At 55.6% G+C, this 13,554-nt stretch overlaps 1 protein-coding gene across 2 annotated transcripts in view; it reads left to right on the top strand.

Annotated features, from left to right (window-relative positions):
* The window catches only part of PTPN18 (protein tyrosine phosphatase non-receptor type 18), a 237,907-nt gene that overhangs the window by 1,089 nt on the left and 223,264 nt on the right, over window positions 1-13,554 (top strand). The window lies entirely within an intron of this gene.

The raw sequence follows: 13,554 nt of genomic DNA, 5'->3' as shown, positions 1-13,554 counted from the left end.
AGCAACCCAGAGGGCACAGGGCATGCAGCATAGCAACCGAGAGGCCACAGGGCATGCAGCATAGCAACCGAGAGGCCACAGGGCATGCAGCAAAGCAGCATAGCAACCGAGAGGGCACAGGGCATGTAGCAAAGCAGCATAGCAACCCAGAGGGCACAGGGCATGCAGCATAGCAACCGAGAGGGCACAGGGCATGTAGCAAAGCAGCATAGCAACCGAGAGGGCACAGGGCATGCAGCATAGCAACCGAGAGGCCACAGGGCATGCAGCATAGCAACCGAGAGGCCACAGGGCATGCAGCATAGCAACCGAGAGGCCACAGGGCATGCAGCATAGCAACCGAGAGGGCACAGGTCATGCAGCATAGCAACCCAGAGGGCACAGGGCATGCAGCATAGCAACCGAGAGGGCACAGGGCATGCAGCATAGCAACCCAGAGGGCACAGGGCATGCAGCAAAGCAGCATAGCAACCGAGAGAGCACAGGCCATGCAGCAAAGCAGCATAGTAACCGAGAGAGCACAGGTCATGCAGCATAGCAACCGAGAGGGCACAGGGCATGCAGCATAGCAGCATAGCAACCCAGAGGGCACAGGGCATGTAGCAAAGCAGCATAGCAACCCAGAGGGCACAGGTCATGCAGCATAGCAACCCAGAGGGCACAGGGCATGCAGCATAGCAACCGAGAGGGCACAGGGCATGCAGCATAGCAACCCAGAGGGCACAGGGCATGCAGCAAAGCAGCATAGCAACCGAGAGAGCACAGGCCATGCAGCAAAGCAGCATAGTAACCGAGAGAGCACAGGTCATGCAGCATAGCAACCGAGAGGGCACAGGGCATGCAGCATAGCAGCATAGCAACCCAGAGGGCACAGGGCATGTAGCAAAGCAGCATAGCAACCCAGAGGGCACAGGGCATGCAGCAAAGCAGCATAGCAACCGAGAGAGCACAGGTCATGGAGCATAGCAGCATAGCAACCGAGAGGGCACAGGGCATGCAGCAAAGCAGCATAGCAACCCAGAGGGCACAGGGCATGTAGCAAAGCAGCATAGTAACCAAGAGAGCACAGGTCATGCAGCAAAGCAGCATAGTAACCGAGAGAGCACAGGTCATGCAGCATAGCAACCGAGAGGGCACAGGGCATGCAGCATAGCAGCATAGCAACCCAGAGGGCACAGGGCATGCAGCAAAGCAGCATAGCAACCGAGAGAGCACAGGTCATGGAGCATAGCAGCATAGCAACCGAGAGGGCACAGGGCATGCAGCAAAGCAGCATAGCAACCCAGAGGGCACAGGGCATGTAGCAAAGCAGCATAGTAACCGAGAGAGCACAGGGCATGCAGCAAAGCAGCATAGCAACCCAGAGGGCACAGGGCATGTAGCAAAGCAGCATAGCAACCCAGAGGGCACAGGGCATGTAGCAAAGCAGCATAGCAACCGAGAGGGCACAGGGCATGCAGCAAAGCAGCATAGCAACCCAGAGGGCACAGGGCATGTAGCAAAGCAGCATAGCAACCCAGAGGGCACAGGGCATGCAGCATAGCAACCGAGAGGGCACAGGGCATGCAGCATAGCAACCCAGAGGGCACAGGGCATGCAGCAAAGCAGCATAGCAACCGAGAGGGCACAGGGCATGTAGCAAAGCAGCATAGCAACCCAGAGGGCACAGGGCATGCAGCAAAGCAGCATAGCAACCCAGAGGGCACAGGGCATGTAGCAAAGCAGCATAGCAACCGAGAGGGCACAGGGCATGCAGCAAAGCAGCATAGCAACCGAGAGAGCACAGGTCATGGAGCATAGCAGCATAGCAACCGAGAGGGCACAGGGCATGCAGCAAAGCAGCATAGCAACCCAGAGGGCACAGGGCATGTAGCAAAGCAGCATAGTAACCGAGAGAGCACAGGTCATGCAGCAAAGCAGCATAGCAACCCAGAGGGCACAGGGCATGCAGCATAGCAACCGAGAGGGCACAGGGCATGCAGCATAGCAGCATAGCAACCGAGAGGGCACAGGGCATGCAGCATAGCAGCATAGCAACCCAGAGGGCACAGGGCATGCAGCAAAGCAGCATAGCAACCGAGAGGGCACAGGGCATGGAGCATAGCAGCATAGCAACCCAGAGGGCACAGGGCATGCAGCATAGCAACCGAGAGGCCACAGGGCATGCAGCATAGCAACCGAGAGGCCACAGGGCATGCATCAAAGCAGCATAGCAACCGAGAGGGCACAGGGCATGTAGCAAAGCAGCATAGCAACCCAGAGGGCACAGGGCATGCAGCATAGCAACCGAGAGGGCACAGGGCATGTAGCAAAGCAGCATAGCAACCCAGAGGGCACAGGGCATGCAGCATAGCAACCGAGAGGCCACAGGGCATGCAGCATAGCAACCGAGAGGCCACAGGGCATGCAGCATAGCAACCGAGAGGCCACAGGGCATGCAGCATAGCAACCGAGAGGGCACAGGTCATGCAGCATAGCAACCCAGAGGGCACAGGGCATGCAGCATAGCAACCGAGAGGGCACAGGGCATGCAGCATAGCAACCCAGAGGGCACAGGCCATGCAGCAAAGCAGCATAGTAACCGAGAGAGCACAGGTCATGCAGCATAGCAACCGAGAGGGCACAGGGCATGCAGCATAGCAGCATAGCAACCCAGAGGGCACAGGGCATGTAGCAAAGCAGCATAGCAACCCAGAGGGCACAGGGCATGCAGCAAAGCAGCATAGCAACCGAGAGAGCACAGGTCATGGAGCATAGCAGCATAGCAACCGAGAGGGCACAGGGCATGCAGCAAAGCAGCATAGCAACCCAGAGGGCACAGGGCATGTAGCAAAGCAGCATAGTAACCAAGAGAGCACAGGTCATGTAGCAAAGCAGCATAGTAACCGAGAGAGCACAGGTCATGCAGCATAGCAACCGAGAGGGCACAGGGCATGCAGCATAGCAGCATAGCAACCCAGAGGGCACAGGGCATGCAGCAAAGCAGCATAGCAACCGAGAGAGCACAGGTCATGGAGCATAGCAGTATAGCAACCGAGAGGGCACAGGGCATGCAGCAAAGCAGCATAGCAACCCAGAGGGCACAGGGCATGTAGCAAAGCAGCATAGCAACCCAGAGGGCACAGGGCATGCAGCAAAGCAGCATAGCAACCGAGAGAGCACAGGTCATGGAGCATAGCAGCATAGCAACCGAGAGGGCACAGGGCATGCAGCAAAGCAGCATAGCAACCCAGAGGGCACAGGGCATGTAGCAAAGCAGCATAGTAACCGAGAGAGCACAGGTCATGCAGCAAAGCAGCATAGCAACCCAGAGGGCACAGGGCATGCAGCATAGCAACCGAGAGGGCACAGGGCATGCAGCATAGCAGCATAGCAACCCAGAGGGCACAGGGCATGTAGCAAAGCAGCATAGCAGCCCAGAGGGCACAGGGCATGCAGCAAAGCAGCATAGCAACCGAGAGAGCACAGGTCATGGAGCATAGCAGCATAGCAACCCAGAGGGCACAGGGCATGTAGCAAAGCAGCATAGCAACCCAGAGGGCACAGGGCATGCAGCAAAGCAGCATAGCAACCGAGAGGGCACAGGGCATGCAGCAAAGCAGCATAGCAACCCAGAGGGCACAGGGCATGCAGCAAAGCAGCATAGTAACCGAGAGAGCACAGGTCATGCAGCAAAGCAGCATAGTAACCGAGAGAGCACAGGTCATGCAGCATAGCAACCGAGAGGGCACAGGGCATGCAGCATAGCAGCATAGCAACCCAGAGGGCACAGGGCATGTAGCAAAGCAGCATAGCAACCCAGAGGGCACAGGGCATGCAGCAAAGCAGCATAGCAACCGAGAGGGCACAGGGCATGCAGCAAAGCAGCATAGCAACCCAGAGGGCACAGGGCATGCAGCAAAGCAGCATAGTAACCGAGAGAGCACAGGTCATGCAGCAAAGCAGCATAGTAACCGAGAGAGCACAGGCCATGCAGCATAGCAACCGAGAGGGCACAGGGCATGCAGCATAGCAGCATAGCAACCCAGAGGGCACAGGGCATGTAGCAAAGCAGCATAGCAACCCAGAGGGCACAGGGCATGCAGCAAAGCAGCATAGCAACCGAGAGAGCACAGGTCATGGAGCATAGCAGCATAGCAACCGAGAGGGCACAGGGCATGCAGCAAAGCAGCATAGCAACCCAGAGGGCACAGGTCATGTAGCAAAGCAGCATAGCAACCCAGAGGGCACAGGGCATGCAGCAAAGCAGCATAGCAACCGAGAGGGCACAGGGCATGCAGCATAGCAACCGAGAGGGCACAGGGCATGGAGCATAGCAGCATAGTAACCGAGAGGGCACAGGGCATGCAGCATAGCAACCCAGAGGGCACAGGGCATGCAGCAAAGCAGCATAGCAACCCAGAGGGCACAGGGCATGCAGCAAAGCAGCATAGCAACCGAGAGGGCACAGGGCATGCAGCATAGCAACTGAGAGGGCACAGGTCATGAAGCATAGCAACCCAGAGGGCACAGGGCATGGAGCAAAGCAGCATAGCAACCGAGAGGGCACAGGTCATGGAGCATAGCAGCATAGCAACCGAGAGAGCACAGGCCATGCAGCATAGCAACCAAGAGAGCACAGGCCATGCAGCATAGCAACGGAGAGGGCACAGGTCATGCAGCATAGCAACCCAGAGGGCACAGGGCATGTAGCAAAGCAGCATAGCAACCAAGAGGGCACAGGTCATGGAGCATAGCAGCATAGTAACCGAGAGAGCACAGGTCATGCAGCATAGCAACCGAGAGGGCACAGGGCATGCAGCATAGCAACCCAGAGGGCACAGGGCATGCAGCAAAGCAGCATAGCAACCCAGAGGGCACAGGGCATGTAGCAAAGCAGCATAGCAACCCAGAGGGCACAGGGCATGTAGCAAAGCAGCATAGCAACCCAGAGGGCACAGGGCATGGAGCATAGCAACCGAGAGGGCACAGGGCATGGAGCAAAGCAGCATAGCAACCGAGAGGGCACAGGGCATGTAGCATAGCAACTGAGAGGGCACAGGGCATGTAGCAAAGCAGCATAGCAACCGAGAGGGCACAGGGCATGTAGCAAAGCAGCATAGTAACCGAGAGGGCACAGGGCATGCAGCATAGCAACCCAGAGGGCACAGGGCATGCAGCAAAGCAGCATAGCAACCCAGAGGGCACAGGGCATGTAGCAAAGCAGCATAGCAACCCAGAGGGCACAGGGCATGCAGCAAAGCAGCATAGCAACTGAGAGGGCACAGGGCATGGAGCATAGCAGCATAGTAACCGAGAGAGCACAGGTCATGCAGCATAGCAACCCAGAGGGCACAGGGCATGCAGCAAAGCAGCATAGCAACCGAGAGGGCACAGGCCATGCAGCATAGCAACCGAGAGGGCACAGGGCATGGAGCATAGCAACCGAGAGGGCACAGGGCATGGAGCATAGCAGCATAGCAACCGAGAGGGCACAGGTCATGAAGCATAGCAACCGGGAGGGCACAGGTCATGAAGCATAGCAACCCAGAGGGCACAGGGCATGGAGCAAAGCAGCATAGCAACCGAGAGGGCACAGGTCATGGAGCATAGCAGCATAGCAACCGAGAGAGCACAGGCCATGCAGCATAGCAACCAAGAGAGCACAGGCCATGCAGCATAGCAACCGAGAGGGCACAGGTCATGCAGCATAGCAACCCAGAGGGCACAGGGCATGTAGCAAAGCAGCATAGCAACCAAGAGGGCACAGGTCATGGAGCATAGCAGCATAGTAACTGAGAGAGCACAGGTCATGCAGCATAGCAACCGAGAGGGCACTGGGCATGCAGCATAGCAACCCAGAGGGCACAGGGCATGCAGCAAAGCAGCATAGCAACCCAGAGGGCACAGGGCATGTAGCAAAGCAGCATAGCAACCCAGAGGGCACAGGGAATGTAGCAAAGCAGCATAGCAACTGAGAGGGCACAGGGCATGGAGCATAGCAGCATAGTAACCGAGAGGGCACAGGGCATGCAGCATAGCAACCGAGAGGGCACAGGGCATGCAGCATAGCAACCCAGAGGGCACAGGGCATGCAGCAAAGCAGCATAGCAACCGAGAGGGCACAGGGCATGTAGCAAAGCAGCATAGCAACCCAGAGGGCACAGGGCATGCAGCAAAGCAGCATAGCAACCCAGAGGGCACAGGGCATTTAGCAAAGCAGCATAGCAACCCAGAGGGCACAGGGCATGCAGCAAAGCAGCATAGCAACCGAGAGGGCACAGGGCATGCAGCATAGCAACTGAGAGGGCACAGGTCATGAAGCATAGCAACCCAGAGGGCACAGGGCATGGAGCAAAGCAGCATAGCAACCGAGAGGGCACAGGTCATGGAGCATAGCAGCATAGCAACCGAGAGAGCACAGGCCATGCAGCATAGCAACCAAGAGAGCACAGGCCATGCAGCATAGCAACCGAGAGGGCACAGGGCATGGAGCAAAGCAGCATAGCAACCGAGAGGGCACAGGGCATGGAGCATAGCAGCATAGCAACCGAGAGAGCACAGGCCATGCAGCATAGCAACCAAGAGAGCACAGGCCATGCAGCATAGCAACCGAGAGGGCACAGGTCATGCAGCATAGCAACCCAGAGGGCACAGGGCATGTAGCAAAGCAGCATAGCAACCAAGAGGGCACAGGTCATGGAGCATAGCAGCATAGTAACCGAGAGAGCACAGGTCATGCAGCATAGCAACCGAGAGGGCACAGGGCATGCAGCATAGCAACCCAGAGGGCACAGGGCATGCAGCAAAGCAGCATAGCAACCCAGAGGGCACAGGGCATGTAGCAAAGCAGCATAGCAACCCAGAGGGCACAGGGCATGCAGCAAAGCAGCATAGCAACCGAGAGGGCACAGGGCATGCAGCAAAGCAGCATAGCAACCGAGAGGGCACAGGGCATGTAGCAAAGCAGCATAGCAACCCAGAGGGCACAGGGCATGCAGCAAAGCAGCATAGCAACATAGAGGGCACAGGGCATGTAGCAAAGCAACCGAGAGGGCACAGGGCATGGGGCAAAGCAGCATAGCAACCGAGAGGGCACAGGGCATGGAGCATAGCAGCATAGCAACCGAGAGGGCACAGGTCATGAAGCATAGCAACCGAGAGGGCACAGGTCATGAAGCATAGCAACCCAGAGGGCACAGGGCATGGAGCAAAGCAGCATAGCAACCGAGAGGGCACAGGTCATGGAGCATAGCAGCATAGCAACCGAGAGAGCACAGGCCATGCAGCATAGCAACCAAGAGAGCACAGGCCATGCAGCATAGCAACCGAGAGGGCACAGGTCATGCAGCATAGCAACCCAGAGGGCACAGGGCATGTAGCAAAGCAGCATAGCAACCAAGAGGGCACAGGTCATGGAGCATAGCAGCATAGTAACCGAGAGAGCACAGGTCATGCAGCATAGCAACCGAGAGGGCACAGGGCATGCAGCATAGCAACCCAGAGGGCACAGGGCATGCAGCAAAGCAGCATAGCAACCCAGAGGGCACAGGGCATGTAGCAAAGCAGCATAGCAACCCAGAGGGCACAGGGCATGCAGCAAAGCAGCATAGCAACTGAGAGGGCACAGGGCATGGAGCATAGCAGCATAGTAACCGAGAGAGCACAGGTCATGCAGCATAGCAACCCAGAGGGCACAGGGCATGCAGCAAAGCAGCATAGCAACCGAGAGGGCACAGGCCATGCAGCATAGCAACCGAGAGGGCACAGGGCATGGAGCATAGCAACCGAGAGGGCACAGGGCATGGAGCATAGCAGCATAGCAACCGAGAGGGCACAGGTCATGAAGCATAGCAACCGAGAGGGCACAGGTCATGAAGCATAGCAACCCAGAGGGCACAGGGCATGGAGCAAAGCAGCATAGCAACCGAGAGGGCACAGGTCATGGAGCATAGCAGCATAGCAACCGAGAGAGCACAGGCCATGCAGCATAGCAACCAAGAGAGCACAGGCCATGCAGCATAGCAACCGAGAGGGCACAGGTCATGCAGCATAGCAACCCAGAGGGCACAGGGCATGTAGCAAAGCAGCATAGCAACCAAGAGGGCACAGGTCATGGAGCATAGCAGCATAGTAACTGAGAGAGCACAGGTCATGCAGCATAGCAACCGAGAGGGCACAGGGCATGCAGCATAGCAACCCAGAGGGCACAGGGCATGCAGCAAAGCAGCATAGCAACCCAGAGGGCACAGGGCATGTAGCAAAGCAGCATAGCAACCCAGAGGGCACAGGGCATGTAGCAAAGCAGCATAGCAACTGAGAGGGCACAGGGCATGGAGCATAGCAGCATAGTAACCGAGAGGGCACAGGGCATGCAGCATAGCAACCGAGAGGGCACAGGGCATGCAGCATAGCAACCCAGAGGGCACAGGGCATGCAGCAAAGCAGCATAGCAACCGAGAGGGCACAGGGCATGTAGCAAAGCAGCATAGCAACCCAGAGGGCACAGGGCATGCAGCAAAGCAGCATAGCAACCCAGAGGGCACAGGGCATTTAGCAAAGCAGCATAGCAACCCAGAGGGCACAGGGCATGCAGCAAAGCAGCATAGCAACCGAGAGGGCACAGGGCATGCAGCATAGCAACTGAGAGGGCACAGGTCATGAAGCATAGCAACCCAGAGGGCACAGGGCATGGAGCAAAGCAGCATAGCAACCGAGAGGGCACAGGTCATGGAGCATAGCAGCATAGCAACCGAGAGAGCACAGGCCATGCAGCATAGCAACCAAGAGAGCACAGGCCATGCAGCATAGCAACCGAGAGGGCACAGGGCATGGAGCAAAGCAGCATAGCAACCGAGAGGGCACAGGGCATGGAGCATAGCAGCATAGCAACCGAGAGAGCACAGGCCATGCAGCATAGCAACCAAGAGAGCACAGGCCATGCAGCATAGCAACCGAGAGGGCACAGGTCATGCAGCATAGCAACCCAGAGGGCACAGGGCATGTAGCAAAGCAGCATAGCAACCAAGAGGGCACAGGTCATGGAGCATAGCAGCATAGTAACCGAGAGAGCACAGGTCATGCAGCATAGCAACCGAGAGGGCACAGGGCATGCAGCATAGCAACCCAGAGGGCACAGGGCATGCAGCAAAGCAGCATAGCAACCCAGAGGGCACAGGGCATGTAGCAAAGCAGCATAGCAACCCAGAGGGCACAGGGCATGCAGCAAAGCAGCATAGCAACCGAGAGGGCACAGGGCATGTAGCAAAGCAGCATAGCAACCCAGAGGGCACAGGGCATGCAGCAAAGCAGCATAGCAACATAGAGGGCACAGGGCATGTAGCAAAGCAGCATAGCAACCGAGAGGGCACAGGCCATGCAGCATAGCAACCGAGAGGGCACAGGGCATGGAGCAAAGCAGCATAGCAACCGAGAGGGCACAGGGCATGGAGCATAGCAGCATAGCAACCGAGAGGGCACAGGTCATGAAGCATAGCAACCGAGAGGGCACAGGTCATGAAGCATAGCAACCCAGAGGGCACAGGGCATGGAGCAAAGCAGCATAGCAACCGAGAGGGCACAGGTCATGGAGCATAGCAGCATAGCAACCGAGAGAGCACAGGCCATGCAGCATAGCAACCAAGAGAGCACAGGCCATGCAGCATAGCAACCGAGAGGGCACAGGTCATGCAGCATAGCAACCCAGAGGGCACAGGGCATGTAGCAAAGCAGCATAGCAACCAAGAGGGCACAGGTCATGGAGCATAGCAGCATAGTAACCGAGAGAGCACAGGTCATGCAGCATAGCAACCGAGAGGGCACAGGGCATGCAGCATAGCAACCCAGAGGGCACAGGGCATGCAGCAAAGCAGCATAGCAACCCAGAGGGCACAGGGCATGTAGCAAAGCAGCATAGCAACCAAGAGGGCACAGGGCATGGAGCATAGCAGCATAGTAACCGAGAGAGCACAGGTCATGCAGCATAGCAACCGAGAGGGCACAGGGCATGCAGCATAGCAGCATAGCAACCCAGAGGGCACAGGGCATGTAGCAAAGCAGCATAGCAACTGAGAGGGCACAGGTCATGGAGCAAAGCAGCATAGCAACCGAGAGGGCACAGGCCATGCAGCATAGCAACCGAGAGGGCACAGGGCATGGAGCAAAGCAGCATAGCAACCGAGAGGGCACAGGGCATGGAGCAAAGCAGCATAGCAACCGAGAGGGCACAGGGCATGTAGCAAAGCAGCATAGCAACCGAGAGGGCACAGGCCATGCAGCATAGCAACCGAGAGGGCACAGGGCATGGAGCAAAGCAGCATAGCAACCGAGAGGGCACAGGGCATGGAGCATAGCAGCATAGCAACCGAGAGGGCACAGGTCATGAAGCATAGCAACCGAGAGGGCACAGGTCATGAAGCATAGCAACCCAGAGGGCACAGGGCATGGAGCAAAGCAGCATAGCAACCGAGAGGGCACAGGTCATGGAGCATAGCAGCATAGCAACCGAGAGAGCACAGGCCATGCAGCATAGCAACCAAGAGAGCACAGGCCATGCAGCATAGCAACCGAGAGGGCACAGGTCATGCAGCATAGCAACCCAGAGGGCACAGGGCATGTAGCAAAGCAGCATAGCAACCAAGAGGGCACAGGTCATGGAGCATAGCAGCATAGTAACCGAGAGAGCACAGGTCATGCAGCATAGCAACCGAGAGGGCACAGGGCATGCAGCATAGCAACCCAGAGGGCACAGGGCATGCAGCAAAGCAGCATAGCAACCCAGAGGGCACAGGGCATGTAGCAAAGCAGCATAGCAACCAAGAGGGCACAGGGCATGGAGCATAGCAGCATAGTAACCGAGAGAGCACAGGTCATGCAGCATAGCAACCGAGAGGGCACAGGGCATGCAGCATAGCAACCCAGAGGGCACAGGGCATGCAGCAAAGCAGCATAGCAACCGAGAGGGCACAGGGCATGTAGCAAAGCAGCATAGCAACCCAGAGGGCACAGGGCATGTAGCAAAGCAGCATAGCAACTGAGAGGGCACAGGTCATGGAGCATAGCAGCATAGCAACCGAGAGAGCACAGGCCATGCAGCATAGCAACCAAGAGAGCACAGGCCATGCAGCATAGCAACCGAGAGGGCACAGGGCATGGAGCATAGCAGCATAGCAACCGAGAGGGCACAGGTCCTGAAGCATAGCAACCGAGAGGGCACAGGTCATGAAGCATAGCAACATAGCAACCGAGAGGGCACAGGGCATGCAGCAAAGCAGCATAGCAACCGAGAGGGCACAGGGCATGCAGCATAGCAACCGAGAGGGCACAGGGCATGCAGCAAAGCAGCATAGCAACCGAGAGGGCACAGGGCATGCAGCAAAGCAGCATAGCAACCGAGAGGGCACAGGTCATGGAGCATAGCAACCGAGAGGGCACAGGGCATGCAGCAAAGCAGCATAGCAACCGAGAGGGCACAGGGCATGCAGCATAGCAACTGAGAGGGCACAGGGCATGCAGCATAGCAACCGAGAGGGCACAGGGCATGCAGCATAGCAACCGAGAGGGCACAGGGCATGCAGCAAAGCAGCATAGCAACCGAGAGGGCACAGGACATGCAGCATAGCAACTGAGAGGGCACAGGTCATGCAGCAAAGCAGCATAGCAACCGAGAGGGCACAGGGCATGCAGCATAGCAACCGAGAGGGCACAGGGCATGCAGCAAAGCAGCATAGCAACCGAGAGGGCACAGGGCATGCAGCATAGCAACCGAGAGGGCACAGGTCATGGAGCATAGCAGCATAGCAACCGAGAGAGCACAGGCCATGGAGCATAGCAACCGAGAGGGCACTATCAGGTTTAAACAAAACATTAAAAGGTGCAGAGACTAGTTTTACTGAAAATTAATTAAAGGAAAAAAGACTACGTCCTAAAATGCAACTCTGCCCCGCATCAGGTGGAAGGAAGCCATCCGTTGTCATGCTAGTGATCCTGGGAAAAGCAAGTTATCTGGAGTCTCACAACAGAGCAATAATATTTCACCCTTTCAGTCACTTTCTAGATTCTGTGCCACCCAGAAAAACCTAGCTCAAAATTCTGAGGGGCTAGCAAAAGGATGGCGGCACATCTAACCACAGATGCTGCCTCGTTCTCCAACATTGGTGTCCAGTGGCGGGAAACATAGTATCCCATTCTGGTGTGTATTTGTAGCATTTGATAAGTCCAGTTTAGCCACACATTACCTATGCAGTAATGGGCAAATGGAAGAGAGCGAGGCTCTGAGAACGGTTCAAAGTTTTGGGTATGTGAGCTAAAGGTATGGGAAAGGAAAGCCCCGTGCCCATAGGTGTCATGTGAAGATATTATGGTTTAAATGTAAACTGTATTGATATGACTGCGCTATGTTGATTATCATGTGCTAGCTGTGTGGTGCTTTCCAGGAAATGATTACAAACAAATGTTCTAAACCAGTTGTTCCAAAACTTTTGACTCCTGAGGACCCCCACTGAATCACCACTGGAAGCCGGGTACCCCCAAGCAATTTGTACAATTTAAATTTCTTTAAAAAAAACGCCTTTTATAGCAGATGCAATTTTAAGAGGGAGACAGCCTGAATTGGGTCTATTGGCATTGACATGTATGCATACAGCAGTGTATTATCTAGTGGTACCCAAGGGCATGTGGAAAGTGAGCAATCAGACAGCAGCACGAAAATCCTACTGCTGATCCTGGCTGCATCTATCTTTCCCTCGTTTCCCCCTTGACGATCTTCAAATGTTTCTTCCCTTTTCTGATTTGCCTTTTCCCCATACCCGTACATCCCTCCCACCCTCCCTTGGTGCTGTGACTGCATCCCCCCTCCGACCCCACTTAAATGAACTCTGCTTTTCTGTATATAGAGATAACTCTAATCACCAGTATATGCAGTAGACCTTTGTACTCTCTACCATTCCTATGTGACTCTTAGAGTATATCCATTCGTATCCCTTCCCTATGTATATAGAGATAACTCTAATCACTAGTCTCTTCCTTGTGTGACTTTACATCTTGTACATTTGCAATTTTGTCTGTTTGTATGTTTTATGTAACGCATGTAATCCTTAGTCCTTGTGTTTTGCAACTGGTTCTTCTGTAAAGCGCTCTGACACCTTCGGGTAAAGTTTGCGCTATATAAAATAAATAAATGTACATATGAGCACGGCGCCACTGATGATGGTGGTCAGCAGGCCTGCTGTAGCCACTGTTTCTGATATGGGGGGCTCCCTGTACCCACATGTGTTTGATGCTCAAAGCTTCCCTTAGGCCTGCTCCTTCTCCTCAAGTCCAAGGCTTGGCTTTCTCCCTTGGGTGCTTTGGGTTCCCTGTTGCTCCCACTCCTACTGTGTGGCTCACTTTTTTCATGAATACCATATACAGCTGTACAAAAAGGGGGTGGTGATGTACGGAGCATCTGAATCAATCAAACACTCACACCCAGTCAAAAGATCTGGGTTTAATCCATCACCGTTCTTTAGCCCACTCTGCCACCCCAGTTCAGACATGGCCATATGCAAATCAGTCTTGACCCTGTGCCTCATGGGA

The sequence above is a fragment of the Lissotriton vulgaris genome, chromosome 10 (genome assembly GCF_964263255.1).
Source record: "Lissotriton vulgaris chromosome 10, aLisVul1.2, whole genome shotgun sequence".
NCBI classification, from domain to species: Eukaryota; Metazoa; Chordata; class Amphibia; order Caudata; family Salamandridae; genus Lissotriton; species Lissotriton vulgaris.
This window is presented reverse-complemented; position numbering and strand designations above follow the sequence as displayed.